This window comes from Neovison vison, chromosome 12 (genome assembly GCF_020171115.1).
Source record: "Neovison vison isolate M4711 chromosome 12, ASM_NN_V1, whole genome shotgun sequence".
NCBI lineage: Eukaryota > Metazoa > Chordata > Mammalia > Carnivora > Mustelidae > Neogale > Neogale vison.
The window spans coordinates 61,542,775-61,556,416 of NC_058102.1; the positions used below are offsets into that span (position 1 = coordinate 61,542,775).

At 37.8% G+C, this 13,642-nt stretch overlaps 1 non-coding gene across 1 annotated transcript; it reads left to right on the forward strand.

Annotated features, from left to right (window-relative positions):
* Positions 1-107, forward strand: LOC122892773. The gene has a single exon (XR_006381462.1). It is a non-coding gene; the product is annotated as a U6 spliceosomal RNA (small nuclear RNA).
* The last annotated feature ends 13,535 nt before the right edge of the window (positions 108-13,642 follow it).

Sequence of the window (13,642 nt, forward strand, 5' to 3'; positions counted from 1 at the left end):
GTGCTCACTTCGGCAGCACATATACTAAAATTGGAACGATACAGAGAAGATTAGCATGGCCCCTGTGCGAGGATGACATGCAAATTCGTGAAGCGTTCCGTAGTTTTCACTTATTTGTGGAGCATAACAAATAGCATGGAGGACAAGGAGAGATGGAGAGGAGAAGGGAGTTGAGGGAAATTGGAAGGGGAGGTGAACCATGAGAGACTATGGACTCTGAAAAACAATCTGAGGGGTTTGAAGGTGCAGGGGGTGGGAGGTTGGGGGAACTAGGCGGTAGGTATTAAGGAGGGCACGGATTGCATGGAGCATTGGGTGTGGTGCAAAAACAATGAATACTGTTACGCTGAAAAGAACTTAAAAAATTAATTAATTAATTAATTAATTAAATAAAATAGAACTTGTCTTAAAAAAATACTTATCCTTTATGTCTTTTATACTTTTTGTTTTTATTCTTTTCTTTTTGTTTGTTTGTTTGTTTGCATACTTTTTTAAATCTCCCCATACTGCAGTATGGAGACAGTATCTGACCTCTCATTAAGTTCACTACGTTGTTTTTTTTTTTTTTCAGCTATGCCTAATCCACTATTAGCCATATTCACTGATTAACTTCAGTTTTTACAACTGTCACTTTAGGATTTTTATCTGTTCTTTTTTATTGTATCTAGTTTTCTGTTGGAATTTTGGATCTTGTTATTTAATTCCCTCAACATAGTAATCATTATAAAATTCATGTGTAATAAAATCAATATCCACTTAACAACAACAACAAAAAAAAACCCTACAAAACACTAGTCCATAAAATTCACTAAACAAATAGCTACTATAATAAAAAGAAACAACAAACTTCAAAGAAAAGGAGAAGTCTGGTTTCCAGAGTTGTCACATTATAGTACTCAAAATGTCCAAACTTCAGCAAAAAATTATAAGTTATACAAATAAACAGGAAAGTATGTGCTATACATGGCGGGGGGGCAGTTAGAAATTAATAGGAATCGTTTCTGAGAAATCCTAGTCACTGGAGTTGGGAGACAAAGACTTAAAAAAAACTTTTAAAATATACTCAAAGAGCTATCACTTAGAACGAACTAAAGGAAACCATAAGAATAATACCTTACCAAATAGAGAATGTCAATAAAGAAATAATATAAAACAGATACCGGGAATTGGCAAAGTTTGGCTTTGGGAAAAAAAATATAGATATAGATATAGATATAGATATAGATATAGATATAGATATAGATATAGATATAATCTATCTTCAGACATTGTTGCCTTTGCCTTTGCTTTTGCCAGAGTTTCTTTCTTAGTTAACGTCTTTGTTTACTAACTCCTGTAGTGAGAAAGGGGAAACAAACTAACATTTGTTGAAGATCTATATGCATGAGGCACTCTGCCCATATTGCGTGATTTAGTCTTCACAGTAAGATAAGCAATGGTATCTCCATTTTTAAAAAAAGAAAAGGAAAAAAAAAAGAAATCTCAAAAAAGTCAAGAAATATTTTTGAACCCAGTAGTCAAATCCAGTTCTAGCCTGAATTCAAAGTCCATGCTGTTTCTACCACAGCACTCTGCCCGAAGTTGAAGGGACTTGCCCACAGCTCTAGATTCCTTTCCTAGTGAACAGCACAGGGTAAGGAGTTGGGTGGGGAGGTGGGGAGCACTTTGGATCCCAAGGAAGAATAGAAGTGATAGGAAAATTTTTTTATCCATAGTCTACCTTCAGGAGATAATACCTAAAAGATAATCAGATTCCTGATATTGTCAAAATGAATATCTATTTAACATCTTCTATTGATAATTATGCTTAAACAAACAAACAAACACCTGTCTCTCAGTCTCAAATTGTATTATGAGAAATGTCCCCCTCCACCTCCTCATTATCCTAACCTCCTGTGCCTCCCAGAAACCACTGGATAGTGGTATTTGCGAGAACAACAACCATACCTTCAATACTGTCTTCTATAGAATATCACATTAAAGATGTTACTCTTAAAGATGTTACTTCTTCTTAAGAAGAAACACACATACAATTTTTCTATAATAGATTTCTATTCATCAGGAAGCTCCCCACTGATGATAATTCCTTGGAAAGTTGGAGAATCTAAGAATACATCTTTGTCATTTTACCAGTTTAACAGTTCACTAAGCTGAGGTGATTTAAAAGAAGAACATTTTTGAGAGCCAAGCCTTGCTCATCTATTGGAAACCAGCTGGAACCCAACCTCCATACACACAGCATCAAAATTACTCAGGCGAGACAGGAACTGAGAGCAACCCTAGCAGCACTAGCCTTTCCCACCCCCAGAGCCCCGGAGCTGCAGCCCCACACACCCCTGCCTTCCTCAAGGAAACCATGAGTGCTGGACCTCCATCTCTGACACCCTGAAGACAAAAGACCTACGCCCTGGGGAAGCCCACAGAACGGAGTGTGATTTATCTTTCATTGTCAAGCCTCTTGACACTGCAGAGTAACTCACTGCCAGCCCACAAGAAAGAGATTTGTCCCTCTCTGGGTAGAAGTGCTCAAACTCCAAAGCTTGCTGCCTGGGCATGCTGCCTGCTGACATGCATTTCAGGCCTGCCCTGGCTCTGATTCACGTCTACTCACGCATCAGGACACACAAGTGCAGAGGAAGCTTACCTAGCAAAAATTCTGACTGATCTTTTTTTAGATTTTCAATTACAAATGTGATCAGAGATGCCCCCCTCCCCAAAAATCATTTGATGCAGGAGAAAATTAATCCTAGAGAAGCTTTAGGGGAGTAATCAGGGTAGCATCTCCTGTTGGAAAAAGCTAATGCAAACATGATGATAATACTGACAATAGCTAATATGTATGGGCACCCATGTTTCAGGCACTGTCTCAAATTCTTACATTTTTTACATACATTTACATTCTTTACATACATTTGTCTTCACAGTAAGATAAGCAATGGTATCTCCATTTTTAAAAAAAGAAAAGAAAAAAAAAAGAAATCTCAAAAAAGTCAAGAAATATTTTTGAACCCAGTAGTCAAATCCTTGTAATAATCATTGTAACAATCCTTGTTACAATGATTATTATCTTGATACCCCTGATGTGAAAACTAAAAAGCAAAAAAAAAAAAAAGTTAAGTAATTCTCCCAAGGTCCCTCAGCTAGTAGGTAGCAGAGGCTATGAACCTAAGAAATCAAGTGCCAGAATTCATCCTCTTAATCACTGAGCTATATTCCATTTCAATTATATTACATTTTTATCCTTATTTTTATCCTTATTATGCATCAGACACAGTAATAGTAAACATTTTATATATATTATTTCAGTTGATCTTTATCATAAATCTGGTAGGCATTACTTATCCTCATTTTTTAAAAATCTAACTCATAGGGAGGGGGTGGCAGAATGAGCAAAATAGGGGAGGGAATTAAAGGTGCAAACTTCTAGTTATAAAATAAATAAGATAATATAGAGCATAGGAAACGTAGTTAATAATATTGTAACAACTTCGTATGGTGACAGATCACCAAGGTGATCACTTGTCAATGTATATAAATGTTGAGTCACTACATTGCACACCCGAACTTAATATAATATTGGATGTCAACTGCACTTCAATAGAAATAATATCTAAAAAAATTAAAATAAAGAGGTCAGACTGGTTTGGTACACCCACACACATACAGAAATCTAATTCATGTTCTCAGCAAGATCTAGAAGATACTGTCTTAGCTAAGATACTGTCTTAGCTCAGGCTTCTGGAATAAAATACCACAGACTGAATGACTTAAAAAACAGACATTTGTTCCTCCAGTTCTAGAGAATGGGAAGTCCACAGTCAAGGCGCCAATAGATTTGGTTCCTGATGAGAGCTCTCCTCCTGGCTTGCAGACTACCACCTTCTCATTATAACCTTATATGGTGAAAAGAAACGCTCTTTCTCCTCCTATAAGAGCACAAATCCCCTCATGGGGGCTCTAACCTTATGACCTCATCTAAACTTAATTACCTCCCAAAGGCCCACTTCCTAATAAGATCACAGTGGGGACTAGGGCTTCAGCAGATGAATTTTGGGAGGGACACAAACATTCAGTTTGATATGATAACATATCAAATCAATGAGTAGAAATATGCTACCTTAAAATAAGATCAATATAAAAATAAAGTGTTTTGGGAAATAACCTTTTTTCAAAAGTTATCCTACACCCAATTGCTACATTTCCACAATTATAAAACTTACACATACCACACACATGCAATAAGATTATTTGGTTCAGAAACCTCACTTTTAAAAAGAAGTAAATTGGCAATGAGAGGTAAAGTGCTCTACCAAGACAACTTCAATATATTATTTTAAACACATTTCTTAACCTCTTTAATTTTTAGTGTCTTTATCTGAAAAATCTTCTGGGATTGCCATGAGGATTAAAATAGGTAATGCATATGAAACACTTAGCACAATGCTTGGAATATTGTTGGTACATAATAAATTTCTTTATTGCTACTATTATCATTATCATTATTATCATGAACATCAATGGTAGCAGACATGGTCTCCTGATGTTCAATTGAGTATTCTTTTCACATTATCACTGAACAACTTAAGCATTTTTCTAGAATATCTCAAAATACCAATGTTTATATTGTCAGTCAAATATTCCTTTACATGAGCTCCTTCACTTGATCAAATCAGGAAACTTTCACTTGGGGGAATCACTTCAGAAAAACACAGTTTGTAGTTATATATGGGATCAAACTAAATACTGTGTGTGAAAACATTTTGTAAGCTGCTAAATGGTATCCAAATAAGATCTTATATTGTCTTCGTGGACTGGATCCACAACAGACTGAGGAGGGCTAGAAAGAAATGCATATCAGAAAATGACATAATAGGGGCGCCTGGGTGGCTCAGTGGGTTAAGCCTCTGCCTTTGGCTCAGGTCATGATCCCAGGGTCCTGGGATCAAGCCCCGAATCGGGCTCTCTGCTCAGCAGGGAGCCTGCTTCCCCTCCTCTCTCTCTCTCTCTCTGCCTGCCTCCCTGCCTACTTGTGATCTCTCTCTCTGTCAAATAAATAAGTAAAATCTTAAAAAAAAAAAAAGAAAATGACATAATAATTATCATGTCCTTTTTGTGGCATAAAAGATGGTGTGCAAGTCAGCATAATAGAAAGAGCCTGAAACCAAGAAGAGCAGAAGCAAGGCCAGCTCTCCAGAGCTCTACCCACCCATAGGGTAGGCACCCGCCCCATGGGGTTACTTCAGTTTAAATTAAAGCAAAACTACAAATTCATTTCCTCAGCGATACTAGCCCTGTCACCCGTGGTGAATAATCATGAGCAGCTGGTGGTTCCCTTACAGGACAGAGGAGCATGAAAGGTTCTATCTCAGCAGACAATCCTGTGGGATGGCATGCTCTAGAGAAATGATGAGGGAAAGGAGCTTTGATTTTTTTCAAAATACAAAAAAGAATAAAAAAGGGGCACCTGGGTGGCTCAGATGGTTAAGCGTCTGCCTTCCCCTAAGGTCATGATTTCAGTATCCTGGGATCAAGCCCCACGCCAGGCTCCTTGCTCAGCGCGGAGCCTGCTTCTCCCTCTCTCTACTGCTTCCTCTGCTTGTGCTCTCTTGCTCTCTGTCAAATAAGTAATTATTATTTTTTAATCTCAAAAAAGAATCAAAGATATTATTTGATATCATGGTGTATCATGATTTGTAGTTTTGATATCATTTACATATTTTACTTCAAACAACTGTTTTGCATGACTGTCTTTTAATGAGAAAATATAGCTGTCACCTTGTTCTTAGTTCTCAGCACCTCTGTTATGAACTGCCTCTCCTGCAACAATCTGGTTCTAGCCCCCAGGCTCAATCGTCATTGTTCATCTAGCCAAAAACTTTCTTGAATTAAGTTAGGCTTTTGATTTATTATTTCTCTGCTTTTGCTCATGATGCTGTGTGCTAGCTCCCTCATTTCTCACTGGATCATTTAACACATTCTCTCTCATCATGTAAGTTTTAATATAGAGTTTAGAATCAAGTCAAATACCTTGAAAAAGAGGGAACTAATATAAATTCTGAGTAAACCAACTACATAAAAAATAAATTTGTAGCATTTAATATATGTTTAACATTCCATATCCAGAGGCTAATTTCTGTTCCTGCAACGCATCACACTTGAAGAACAAAAGAAAATCAGAATATTTGTTTTCATTCGTTGACATGTTATTTTCTGATTCTAACTCTCTTACAGACCAGAATCCAGAGAAGCAAGTCACACTGAGGACTACGACCTCTTGAAGGTGACTTCATGGGGAAGAATCAGAGAAAGACACGCACTGAATTCATTCTTTTCTCTCTCTTCAATCCCCTGTTAGCCTTCTCCTCACAGCCTTTGCATTTCTAAATAGTTCTCCGATTATGCTATTGAACTGGTTTGAGGACCATACTTAGAAAGCCTTGGATTCGAATAAACTGAAGAGCTTTTTAAAATCCCAATGCTCAAGTAAATGCCACACCAATTTTACCAGAATCTCTGCAAATATTTTTTTAATGTTCTCAATGACTCCAGTGTGCAGATAAGTTGAAAACCACTGGTCTAGACTAAGAACAAAAATAATTATTTGGGTATTTTAAATAGACCTAAAAAAGTCAAGCACAAGTCTAGCCTTTACTTTGGTTTAAATATCCATAATTTACTAGCCTTGGAATAAAACATGTAATATATGAGTGTGTGTGTACACATGTATGTGTGTTTGTATATGTGGTATATGTGTATATTTGTGTGTGCATAAGTTAGTTTTAATAGACCTCCTGAAGAGATTAGTTAAAATTTAAAAAACTCTAATGAGAGGACAACCCTGTCGGGGCCCCTCTCACTCTTGAGAGCTTTTTCTGTATCTTCACTTAATAAACTTCTATTACTTTAAAAACAAAAACAGGGGTGCCTGGGTGGTTCAGTGGTTGAGCGTCCACCTTCAGCTCAGGCCATGATCCCAGGGTCCTGGGATCAAATCCCAAGTCCAGCATCGGTCTCCCTGCTCATCAGGGAGTCTGCTTCTCCCTCTCCCTCTGCCCTTCCCCTGCTTGTTCTCTCTCTCTGAAATAAATAAAATCTTTAAAAAAAAAAAAATCTAGTGAGGAATCTGCACTCCAAAGTTATGGACTTCAAATATCCCTGCCTGTATATACACAATAGAGTATGTCAGTTAGCTTAAGGGATATTAGAAATGTGTTCCTTGGTGTTCAGTGTATGTGGTTGGGTCGTAAACATTGCACAAGCAGCTCCCTGCACATTTCTGTCAAGTCCAGCTCCCCACAGAGTCTAGAATAGTGCTCTGTGCTCACCATTCCACTCAGTCTTGTGCCCTCCAATTTAGGGAACTTTATATTCCCTGATCTGATTAGAGGATTAGCTGATCTTACTGTCAGAACATATATTGTCACAGCTGTCAGGAAAAACTTCTCTGTACCATCGAGGAAGGTTACTGGTGAAAATGCCCAAAAGAGAACTGAGACTATATTATTTTCTTAGAGTCTTTATTTTTCAACTTTTTTGAGACCTAATTGAAGATCAATAAACCTCACGTTTCAAGTGTAAAAAATTTGAGCAGTTTGACACATATACACGTTTATTAAAGCATCACCACAATCAAGAAAACATTTCCATCACTTCCAAAAGTTTCCTTGTAATTCCTTTTAATCCAGCCTGTCTTCTATCCTGAACCCCCTTCACTGATTTGTCACTATAGCTTTCACTTTCTGTAATTGTAAATAATTAGAACCACACAATATGTACTTATTTGCAATACATACTTATTCATCATGATTTTGAGGTTCATCGATATTTATGCATGTTGCAATAGTTTAGTCCTTTTTACCTTTTTTGGTATTAAATAGTATTCCATTATATGGATATAATGCAATTTTTCTATCCATTCACCTGTTAATGGACCGTTGGGTAGTTCCCAGTTTGTAGCTATTACAAATAAAACTGCTATTGACAATCATACATATAAAGTATGGTGCAGATGGGGCCCCTGGGTGGCTCAGTTGGTTAAGCATCTGCTTTCAGCTCAGGTCATGATCCTGGGGTCCTGGGATTGAGTCCTGAAGGGAGCCTGCTTCTCCCTCTGCATCTCTCTCTCTCTGTCTCTCATGAATAAATAAAATCCTAAAAAGTATATAAATAAAGTATTATGCAGACATATGTTTTCATTTCTCTTGGGTAAATATCTAGGAGTCATGTGTTAGGTATATGGGGAATATATGGGGAATATCTGAGCCATATGAATGTATATGTTCCATTTTATAAGAAACTACCCAAAGTTTCCAAACTTTCCAAAGTGATTGTACCATTTTACATTCCAATTTGCAAAGAATAAAAATTTCAGTTTCTACCTCCTCCCCAACATCTGTATGGCCCCTTTTATTCTATTTTAACCATTCTATTGGTAAATCATTGAACTTTCAATTTGTATTTCCCTAATAACTCGTGATTTTTTTATACACTTATTGGGTACTATATATTTTCCTTTTGGAAGCACATGTTCAAATATTTTGCTCATTTTTCCTGGGCTATCTTATTGGCTTGTGAGTATACTTTATAGAGTGTATATACAGGTCTCTTCATAGATATGTTAAAAATACTCTCCATCCTGTAGATTGCTTTTTCATTTTCATATTTCATAAAGCAAAATTTTTTTTAAATGAAGTTCATTACCATAACTTTTATATATGACATGCTTTAATGTTCCAACAAACCTTCAAAGTCACAAAGATATTCTGCTTTCTTCTAAAAGTTTTATAGTTTTTGTTTTTATTTCCTACTTTGACATTTAGGCCTATAACCCATTTTTAGTTAATTTTTGCGTAATGTGTGATATAATCAACACATATAATTTTTTTCCAGACTGCCCTGGATCGGTAACCCAGATTCTGGCATTTATTGTAGACCTGAGGCAACTCAGTGTTTCTGGGGCTGTTTCATCACCAATAAAACATGGGATTGCTAAAAGGATTTAGGTTAATTATGTTTAACATTCGGCACATGTTAGGTACTGCTAACACTGCGGATACGCATCATATTTGAAAAGTAATCACACTGGGGGAAGAACAGGAAAGATGACTGAAAGTGTGAACGTTAAATGTATATACATGGGAATGAGAAAGAAGGCATTGGTTGCTGAAACTGTGTAGGTTTGTACGGCATTTAACTTCAACTCTCTCCCCACTACTGCCAGGTGTTGGGCGGGGTGTCTTACACAAGACACACAGATTCCAGTCTCTCCTAAATTGAAATCCCACTTTAATCCACCCCTTTGATGTGTGAAACGGAAATCTCTAGAGGCTGGGGAAAATGTTTGCTCTGATTATACCGAGAGCTCAAACTTATGGCCTAAGAATCCAAACCACATCATAAGAATCCTTTGTTAATACAAATATGGCCAGAGGGTTATAACTTTGAAACAAATGCAATTTAATAAATGTTTATGTAGCACCAAGATTATGGAATCCTAATAACTCCTGAAAAATGAAACTCATATGTTCTCCCAATAAAATGTTCATCATTCAAGCTCATAAGGGCTTCGCTGAGAGTGATTCCATTTTCTCTACACCAGTGCATAACATGAGCTTCTCACCATTGTGGTTCCCAAACATCCCTTGAAATCTGCATAAAGATTTTAAGGGCAACCCTTGGAGACACTCTCTTGGGTCTGTGTCCTTCAAAATCACATACACTCCCCATACACAAAATGAAAATAAAGACTTCTTTTTTATAACTACTGGGAGCTTCTCCACACTTCTTTCAGAGATGGGGCAACTTGACTCCTCAGCAACCAGCATCACTGGCCTCCGGTAGCCACCATCACCCAAACAAAAGTCAGAGGAAGTCTAAAGGGGGAGATTGTGCTCTCTATGCATTCTGAGGCTCTAAACAAACACAAGCAGAAAAAAGAGAGAAAAGGTCAAAATCAACAACATAACAAAACTTTCCTGTCACACTGATCCCTACAAGGTCATGCATATTACAGAAGGAGAAGCCAGGTTTTCGTCAATGCCTACCAGCAAAAGATCACCAGCAACATACAAAGTTGGGTTTATTGATCATTGCAATAAGGAGGGGGGGCCACAAACAGGGTACCACAGGGCATCTCAGTAAAAGGATGTTGAAAAGCACTTAATTGTGTATAAGTGCTGTATACATACATCTCAGTAAAAGATGTATACATACATCTCATTAAAAGGATGTATGAAAAGCACGATTGGATTTAGACATGTGTTAGATGATCGGGTGGGGGGAGGGCGTGTTTGAAGGATGTAGGGCTCTTCCCTGCATTGGATGTTGTCAAGAGTAGGGGGCATTTCTATGATTGGAATAAATCTTATCCATAAGATAAAAACAATGAATCAGGGCGCCTGAGTGGCTTAAAGCTTCTGCCTTCGGCTCAGGTCATGATCTCAGGGTCCTGGGATCGAGCCCCACATGGGGCTCTCTGCTTGGCAGGGAGCCTTCCTCCTCCTCTCTCTCTGCCTGCCTGTCTGCCTACTTGTGATCTCTGTCTGTCAAATAAATAAATAAAATCTAAAAAAAAAAAAAAAAAACAAAACCTTAGGTTAAAAAAAAAAAAACAGTGAATCGAGGCAAAAGGATAATGGTAAAGAATCAACAGTCTAGGGGTACCTGGGTGGCTCAGTTGGTTAAGCGTCTGCCTTCGGCTCAGGTCATGATCTCAGGGTCCTGGGATCAAGTCCCACCTTGGGCTCTCTGCTCACTGGGTAGTCTGCTTTTCCTTTCTCTCTGCCCCTCCTTCTCACTTGTGTTCTCTCTCTCTCAAATAAATAAATTAAATCTTAAAAGACCTGGGTGGCTCAGTTGGTTGGACGACTGCCTTCGGCTCAGGTCATGATCCTGGAGTCCCGGGATCGAGTCCCGCATCGGGCTCCCAGCTCCACGGAGAGCCTGTTTCTCTCTCTGACCTTCTCCTCATTCATGCTCTCTCTCACTGTCAGTCTCTCAAATAAATAAATAAAATCTTAAAAAAATAAATAAATAAAATAAAATAAAAAATAAAAAAGAATCAACAGTCACTCGTGTTAGCCAAGATAGGAGAACATTTGGCATTTTTGTTTTTGGACAATATTCATGTGTTCAGTCATGGTCAGAGTGGTCTTGTCTAATGTTGTTCTGTGAAGCCAGTCATGTTCAACAGGACAGACACCATGGTCTAACTGCAAGTGTCAGGTCAGCTCCTAATGACAGGGCCCACCTGATAGTGCAATGTCAGTTCCTAGCTGTCATTCTGTCAGTTGTATGGAAACATACACCAAGGAACATGACCTAGTCTAAGAGATGGTGGATGGCTTCCCCCAAGGAACTGACATTTCAACTGAGAATTTAAAAGACACAAGGTCTTCTGTTGCCACAGCCCAGGGGTTCATTTAGCCCTTCCTTCTATTTCTTTGTATAAATCTTTCCACTCACCAAGTCTATTTATTTCCTGCAAGTGAATTATGCCTAGGGGGACCTGGGTGGCTCAATGGGTTAAGTGGCTGATCTTGATTTTGGATCAGATCACAGTCTCAGTGGGTCCTCAGATGGAGCTCCACCTTGGACTCCATGCTTAGAATGGAGTCTGCTTGAGATTCTCTCTCTCTCCCTCCTCTTCTGCCACTCCCCTCACCATGCTCTGTGTGCTCACTTTCTCTCTCCAAAATAAATAAATAAACAAAATCTTTTAAAAAAAAATCATGTTTAGACAGCACGAATCAAAGCTGGTCTCTCACATCATTCCCAACCTTCTCTAAAACGAGAAAATTCCCAAGCTGTGGAGTTTCTATGGTAGTTTCTAGTATAAGAAAATTAATAGTAGTAGTAGTAGTAGTAGTAGTAGTAGTAGTAGTAGTGTGGTCATACTCTTAGTAGTCGTAGTACTAATACTCTAGTTCAATTCAAAAGGAAAGTAAATGCATACAAAAAATGGGACCAAAGATGTTAAAAGACATTATAAGATCACCGGACAGGAAATAAAATGATCTAGTGTTTCCTTTCAAAAGTGCATTTCTGATGCAGAGTGGGATATCAAAAAATGAAAGATTTGTTCTTCAAGTTAGTGAGCTGAATTTGGTTAGTACCTGAACAAAAGTGAGGGAAAAAATGTATATATCATTTTTTCTACCTCATTTCAAATCTTAATGGTATAAGAAATAGAAGTTTATCCTGCTGCAGAATTAGTGCACTTTTGCAAAAACTCACCTGATCAGAGTCCTTAAATCTCATGGAATTCCAGATCTTCAGAAGACTTTAGGAGTTTAAAAGTCTTAAGGCCTTGGGTCAATGGGTTGAACACCCCACCTGCTATTAGACTGTACAATGAATTAAAGAAGATCTTTCTATTATCTGACAAAATAAAAGTATTTGTCTGAGAACTGGCTGTGCCTCCCTACTGGGAAGAGGGCACCACACCCTTAACCCTAGAATGGCCATGAGGGAGTATCTCATTGATGATATACTAGGACTTTTCTCACTGCTTATGACTTGGGTATTTGAATTCCAGTGGCATCTTTATTTTAAATATGTGGTTCTGAGGGTAAACCATAGTAGTAAAATAAAGTAGTTGGGTTATTTTGTAATTTTCTGGCCATCAAGAGAGAATACATTAGTAAACATCTCAAAGTCATTTTTGTTGTTTTAGTCACAAGTTCAGGTTTAATTTGTTGAAATTAAATCTGAATTATGACGATTCCCTAATTAGTCAAAAATTATGCTGCATACTTTTGCCTCACTTCCATATAACAATGACATAGAATAAGTATTAACATCCCTGGGGTTTTTCTGAAGAAGAGTTAATAAGGAACTAAATTACTCTGCATAGGACACCGAGTAAATCAAAGTGCTGCTGATGGTGAGAAGTTCAGCATATAAAATAGCACAGGAATCTCATCTCTGACCAAAGACCATCTTCATAGTACACTTAGCACAGATTCAAAAATAGTGTGAATTCAGAGATCCAAGCACAGAAGTCGACAGAGTAGATCTCTTTTACGGATAGGGAGATTGAACAGTTTGACTGCAAATCAATTTCATAGGCACTCATAAAAATATCTGTGTAATTACAGGATACCAAACCCAATGCCCAGCATCTAAGAACTAGCAGGAGCAGGAGGCAGGGGCTAATCACTGTCTAGGATGTAAAAGGGCACAGAGCGCCTGAGAATCTAATTCCAGTTCACTACAACATGCGGCAGTGGGTGTCTAGAAGTTAAAACACTCTTAAATTTTACAGTTCTTTTTACTGATAAATATTTGCCGACATATCTTGTATAATCAGACATATTTTAAGAGCTTGGAAGTTCTACTCATTTAAAATGACACAAGCTAGTTGAAGAGCAGCCTCAGCAGACGCAGGGGAGTGGCAGGTGGGTGGAGTGGTGCAGCAAAACTGGGCTACAAAAGGGCCATAGTGTCAGGACCCTCTGAACGGTTTTGCTTTCTTTTTCTCCACTGTTCTGTTTTGTCAGTTAAAGGGGAATTTGCTCAATATTTCTGTTTTTGTAAGTAATTCTTTTGCTTTGTGTTTTTAAATAAAGAAAAAAGGTATAGACATTTGTTTTGGCTGTTTTATTAGGATGTATAGCTAACAATATGTCAGGGATTTTAGTTG